This window comes from Salvelinus sp. IW2-2015, unplaced genomic scaffold, assembly GCF_002910315.2.
Source record: "Salvelinus sp. IW2-2015 unplaced genomic scaffold, ASM291031v2 Un_scaffold2814, whole genome shotgun sequence".
In the NCBI taxonomy this organism is placed as follows: domain Eukaryota; kingdom Metazoa; phylum Chordata; class Actinopteri; order Salmoniformes; family Salmonidae; genus Salvelinus; species Salvelinus sp. IW2-2015.
Window position 1 is genome coordinate 121,381 of NW_019944114.1, and position 7,733 is coordinate 129,113.

The following is a 7,733-nucleotide window of genomic DNA, read 5'->3' on the forward strand; positions in this document are numbered from 1 at the left end:
TGACAGCGAGAGGTTCGGGAGCAGAGTGACAGGCAGCGAGAGGTTCGGAGCAGAGTGACAGCGAGAGGTTCGAGGCAGAGTGACAGCGAGAGCGAGGTCGGAAGCAGAATGACAGCGAGAGGTTCGGCAGCAGAGTGACAGCGAGGAGGTTCGGAAGCCAGATTGACAGCGAGAGGTTCGGAGCAGATGGACAGCGAGAGGTTCGGAGCAGAAGTGACAGCGAGAGGTTCGGAGCAGATTGACATGAGGAGTATCTTCACTGCACTGGCGCCTGATATCCCGGTGCCTTCATTGCTGACAGCCTGTTTATGTGACGGCTGTGCACTTTGTGCTATCCAGGAGCACGAGTACAGGACATCAATACGCTGCTCCCAAACATTATAAACCAGCATCAGGACATCAATAAGCTGCTCCCAAACATTATTAAACCAGCATCAGGACATCAAAGCTGCTCCCAACATTATAAACCTGCATCAGGACATCAATAAGCTGCTCCAAACATTATAAACCAGCATCAGGACATCAATAAGCTGCTCCCAAACATTAACCTGCATCAGGACATCAATAACTGCTCCCAAACATTATAAACCTGCATCAGGACATCAATAAGCTGCTCCCAAACATTTAACCAGCATCAGGACATCAATAAGCTGCTCCCAACATTATAAACCTGCATCAGGACATCAATACGCTCTCCCAAACATTAACCTGCATCAGGACATCAATAAAGCTGCTCCCAAACATTATAAACCTGCATCAGGACATCAATAAGCTGCTCCCAAACATTATAAACCAGCATCAGGACATCAATAAGCTGCTCCCAAACATTAACCAGCATCAGGACATCAAAAAGCTGCTCCCAAACAATTAACCAGCATCAGGACATCATAAGCTGCTCCCAAACATTAACCAGCATCAGGACATCATAAGCTGCTCCCAAACATTATAAACCTGCATCAGGACATCAATAAGCTGCTCCCAAACATTATAAACCAGCATCAGGACATCAATAACTGCTCCCAAACACTATAAACCTGCATCAGGACATCAATACGCTGCTCCCAACATTATAAACCTGCATCAGGACATCAATAAGCTGCTCCCAAACATTATAAACCAGCATCAGGACATCAATAAGTGCTCCCAAACACTATAAACCTGCATCAGGACATCAATAAGCTGCTCCAAACATTATAAACCTGCATCAGGACACAATAAGCTGCTCCCAACATTATAAACCTGCATCAGACATCAATAACTGCTCCCAAAACATAACCTGCATCAGGAAATCAAACAAGCTGCTCCCAAACATTATAAACCAGCATCAGGACATCAACAAGCTGCTCCCAAACATTAACCAGCATCAGGACATCAATAAACTGCTCCCAAACATTATAAACCTGCATCAGGACATCAATAAGCTGCTCCCAAACATTAACCAGCATCAGGACATCAACAAGGCTGCCCAAACATTATAAACCAGCATCAGGACATCAATAAGCTCTCCCAAACATTATAAACCTGCATCAGGACATCAACAAGCTGCTCCCAAACATTATAAACCTGCATCAGGACATCAATAAGCTGCTCCCAAACATTATAAACCTGCATCAGGACATCAACAAGCTGCTCCCAAACATTATAAACCTGCATCAGGACATCAACAAGCTGCTCCCAAACATTATAAACCTGCATCAGGACATCAATAAGCTGCTCCCAAACACTAACCTGCATCAGGACATCAATAAGCTGCTCCCAAACATTATAAACCTGCATCAGGACATCAATAAGCTGCTCCCAAACATAACCTGCATCAGGACATCAATAAGCTGCTGCCAAACATTATAAACCTGCATCAGGACATCAACAAGCTGCTCCCAAACATTATAAACCTGCATCAGGACATCAATAAGCTGCTCCCAAACATAAACCGCATCAGGACATCAATAAGCTGCTCCCAAACATTATAAACCTGCATCAGGACATCAATAAGCTGCTCCCAAACATTAACCAGCATCAGGACATCAAAAAGCTGCTGGTGGGGGGTAGTGAATAGTGTGTAGGGGTAGGGACCTTCTCATTACCTAATGCAGTGCTGGGGGGTAGTGAATAGTGTGTAGGGACAGAAAGTGATTCATACAGCCCTCTCATCTCCTTCATATATATTACAATGCTCTACAATCACATTACATACTAGCTATATGCTTTTTACATTATGTCACAATGGCATGTTGCATAAGGTCCAGTGAAGTTCTTTAATGGCCATCGTGGTATCGGCTTGAGGGGGAATATACACGGCTGCGACTATAACCGGAAATAATTATCTTGGGAGGTAATACGGTCGGCATTTGATTGTGAGGTATTCTAGGTTGGTTGAACAAAAGGAATTGAGTTCCTGTACATTACCATATTCACACCGTGAGTAGTTAATCATGAAACATGCACCCCTGCCCTTCTTCCAGGAGAGAATTGTATTCCTGTCTGCACAATGAACTGAGAACCCAACTGGCTGTACGGACTCAGACAGTATATCCCAAGAGAGCCATGTTTCCGTGAAACAGAGTATGTTACAATTCCTGATGTCTCTCTGGAAGGAGATCCTCGCCCTGAGCTCGTAACTTTATTATCCAGCCGACTGAACGTTAGCGAGTAATATACTCAGAAACGGTGGGTGGTGTGCACACCTCCTGAGTCAGACTAGAAGTCCACTCCGAGTACCACTTCTCCGCAGGCAATGTTTTGGGTCAGCCTCTGGAATCAGTTCAATTGCCCTGTGGGATACGAATAAAAGATCCGATTCTGGAAAGTCATATTCCTGGTGATATTCCTGGTAATGCTGGTGAGTTACCGCTGCTCTGATATCCAACAGTTATTCCTGTCTGTATGTAATAACACAAAAACATTTCTGGCCTAAATAATGTAAGAAATAACACATAAAAAACGAAATACTGCAGAGTTGCCTAGGGGCTAGTAGCACGACTGCCCTGTCTATCGGCTCCGTTCTTTGCATGTGTGTCAAACAGAGAGTGTGGGCGTGCTGGATTGAATGTGTCTTTGTGAACGAGAGAACGACAAGAGGGAGAGGGAGAGGGAGAGAAGAGAGAGAGAGAAGAGAGAGAGAGAGGGGCGAGAGGAGAGAGAGAGAGAGGAGAAAGAGAGAGAAGAGAGCGGGAGAGAGATTGAGAGGAAATATATATATAGAGAGAGAGGAGAAAATATAGAAAGAGAGAGAGAGGGGGAGAGAGAGAAGAGAGCGAAAGAGAGAGAGAGAGAGATTGAGAGGGGAGAGAGAGAGCGAGAGAGAGAGAGAGAGAGAGAGAGAGGAGAGAGAGAGGGAGAGCGAAAGAGAGAGAGAGAGATTGAGAGGGGAGAGAGCACGCGCTCAGGGTAGCTAAGAATACAGATGTACTACCTAACAGAGAGAGTACTGTAGCAGAGACCAAGGGCTGAGAGGCTGTAGGCTGATGGTCCATATGGTAGCTGAGGATGTGTTTTGAAGAGTAGTGCACTATATAGGCAATAGGGGTCCATAGGACTCTGGTCAAGAGTAGTGCACTATATAGGTAATAGGGGTCCATAGGACTCTGGTCAAGAGTAGTGGACTGCAGACTTTAACCAGGAAAACATAGCAGATACTAAAGAATAATGTTCTGTGTGATATTCTCTATGATGTCCTGTATGATGTTCTGTATGATGTTCTGTATCATTTTTTTTATCCTTTATTTAACTAGGCAAGTCAGTTAAGAACAAATTCTTATTTTCAATGACTGCCTAGGAACAGTGGATTAACTGCCTCTTTCAAGTGCAGAACGAATCCACAACTTGGATCACGGCCTCATAGATGATCTAGATCATTTTTCTAACCTCTGCATTACAACCAAATGATGATAAATGCACCATATTAAGTATTGGCCGTGTAGTTTACCAATAAAAGTAAGAACACTGACATGAGGACAGAACACTGAATGAGGACAGAACACTGGCATGAGGAAGACACTGCATGAGGACAGAACACTGCACACGGAGGACAGAAACACTGACACGAGGACAGAACACTGACACACGAGACAGAAACTGACACGAGGACAGAACACTGCACGAGGACAGAACACTGACAGAGGACAGAACACTGACACGAGGACAGAACACTGACATGAGGAACAGAACACTGACATGAGACAGAACACTGACACGAGACAGAAACACTGACATGAGGAAAAGAACACTGACACGAGGACAGAACACTGAACACGAGGACAGAACACTGACACGAGGACAGAACACTGAACGAGGACAGAACACTGGCTGAGGACAGGGTCAGTTGTGTGAGGACAGAACACTGACATGAGACAGAACACTGACATGAGGACAGGGTCAGTTGTGTGAAGGCAAGAACACTGACATGAGGACAGAACACTGGCATGAGGACAGAAACACTGACACAAGGACAGAACACTGACATGAGGACAGAACATGACATGAGGACAAGACATGACATGAGGACAGAAACTGACACGAGGACAGAACACTGCGATGATGGACAGGGTCAGTTGTGTGAGGACAGAAGCACTGAACATGAGGACAGAACACTGACATGAGGACAGGGTCAGTTGTGTGAGGACAGAACACTGACATGAGGACAGGGTCAGTTGTGTGAGGACAGAACACTGACATGAGGACAGAACACTGACATGAGGACAGGGTCAGTTGTGCGAGGACAGAACACTGACATGAGGACAGGGTCAGTTGTGCGAGGACAGAACACTGACATGAGGACAGGGTCAGTTGTGTGAGGACAGAACACTGACATGAGGACAGAACACTGACATGAGGACAGAACACTGACATGAGGACAGGGTCAGTTGTGTGCATTAGGCTAATAAATAGAGCAGATTACGTTCTTCATTTCGCCTGTTGCATTATTTTTCAATTTGAAACCGTTTCCACAAAGCAGCGTATTTGCTACCAAAAATAATTTACAGAAACTTGCTACAAATGTTTCACCAAACTATATTTTGAAAGAGGAAGCAAAGTACTTTAAGTATATGTTTTCATGTCAATCTCCTTCATCTCCACTAACCAAAGTTAATTGTAAGGACTTGTTTTCTATTAATAATATAAAATTAACAGCTATACAGAAAAAAATTATGTGAAGGTCTAATTACAGAGGAGGAACTTCTAGATGAAATTAAAGCCTTCAAGTCCAGGAAAACTCCCGGGCTGGATGGCAAACCAGTTGAGGTATATCAAATCTTTTTCAATGTACTCAAAGGTCCGTCAATAACATGTTTTAACCATTTTAACACCACAAAATGGTAGAGTATCAGATACTCAACAAGAAGGTCTGATTTCACTGTTACTAAAACAGGACCCAAGTGGTAAATATAAAGATCCAGTCCACCTAAAACACTGGAGATCCCCTTACACGTCAGTGTTGTGATAGCAAAATCCTAGGAAAATGCATAGCGCATAGAATTAAAAAAGGGTATTGTCGGATATTATTCATCCTAATCAGACAGGTTTTTTTTACATGGAGATAATATAAGATGAGTACTGGAAACAATAGAATACTATGAAAAATCTGGGAAACCAGACTTGCTATCCATAGCTGACTTTGATAAAGTACGACTGGAATTTATATATAAACGCCTGGACTATTTTAATTTTGGGGAATCTCTTAAACAATGGGTTAAAGTTATGTATAGTAACCGTAGGTGTAAAATAGTAAATAATGGATACTTCTCAAAAAGTATTAAACTGTCAAGAGGAGTAAAACAAGGTTGTCCACTATCGGCATATCTATTTATTATGGATATCGAAATGTTAGCTGTTAAAATCAGATCCAACAATAATATTATGGGGCTAGGAATCCTGGGCTTAAAAACAAATGTGTCATTGTACGATGGCCATTCATGTTTCCTTTAAAATCTGTAATTTGGATCCCTCCACATCCTCATAGAGGATCTAGCTAATTTGTCTAACCTCTCTGGATTACAACCAAATTATGATAAACGCACCATATTAAGTATTGGAGCTCTAAAAATAACAACTTTTACATTACCAATAAAATGGTCAGACGGTGAAGTGAACATACTCATTATTCATATCCCGAAATAAATCAATTATCTCCCTAAAATATATTTTTATAGAAAGTTAGCCAAATTAGATAAGATTTTGCTACCATGTAAAGGACAACACCTGTCTATTTGTGGAAAAATCATTCTGATTAATGATTTAAGCACATCCAGTTTACCTATTTACTTATGGCCCTGCCTACACCTAACAACTAGTTATTTTAAGTAAGAATGGCCTTTTTCCCTTCATTCAGATTACTTCCTCTCACTTTCAGTTATTTGAAAATGAAATCATCTCCAAAATATCGCTGTTTTTAACAACCAATCGAAAGCTGGTTGCATTTTTCAGTTTAAAGAAAAATAAAATAAAAGACAGAACAAATATTACGGTTAAACTAAAATATACTAACTGATGAAAATGAAAAAGTATTTTGGGAGAATAAAAAAATGTAAAACAGTATAATCTTTGTAAATTATATCATCAATAGGACTGGCGGAGTTATGTCACACATGTAGTTAACAAAAATATATGGAAACGTCTGCTCTATCCAAAATTACAACCAACTGATTGCAGAATTACCGGAGAAAAAATGGAGGAGACTCTGGAAAGGGGAGAAACTTGTCGGCATTAAAGACCAACATTGGCTAAAGAAAATTGTCGTAAATAAAAAAAAGTGTACCAGTTTCATTTAAGGACCAAAACATTTGCAGCTGTACCATAATGCAAAATGGGAGGACATTTTTGATGTACTGATTCCATGGAACATGGTTTATTAACTGACACACAAAACAATGCCAGATTCAAAACTTTTCAATGTAATTATTATACAAAATTCTTGCAACCAACAGAATATTATATATATCCCCCATATATATAATATTCTGTTGGTTGCAAGAATTTTGTATAATAATTACATTGAAAAGTTTTGAACCATCCCAGTTCTGCAGAATTCGCTGCGAAGAGACAGACTCATTATATCACTTGTTTTGGTACTGCCCATATGTAGCTTAGTTTTGGTCGCAAGTTCAGGAATGGCTGAAAAAATTCCCTAAAAACTTGAGTTAACTCTGCAAATAGCACTGCTGGGTGATTTGATAAGTCATAGTCAATTGATCAATAATATAACGATACTGTTAGCGAAGGTGTTAATCTGTAAAAAAAACATTAGATCTGGTAAAAGATAATGCAAAGAAAACATGTGTTTTCACTTTATTTTTTTTCATCTTCTTTGAAATGCAAGTATATCACTTAGGACTCTAGGCACAATTTAGATTTTGGCCACTAGATGGCAGCAGTGTATGTGGAAAGTTTTAGACTGATCCAATGAACCATTCCATTACTGTTCAAAATGTTGTATCAAGTCTGCCCAAATGTGCCCAATTGGTCAATTGATACATTTTCAAGTACATAACTATAGAGAACATACAAAAATGCTATGGTTGTCACGCCCTGGCCTTAGTATTCTTTGTTTTCTTTATTATTTTAGTTAGGTCAGGGTGTGACATGGGGTATGTTTGTGTTTTTGTCTTGTCTTGGGTGGTTGTAGTGTCTAGGGGGATTTGTTAGAGTGTATGGGTTTGTGTTGAGTGAATGTTTCTAGAGAAGTCTATGGTTGAGTGATGTGTCTAGGTATGTCTATGGTTGCCTGAGTGGTTCTC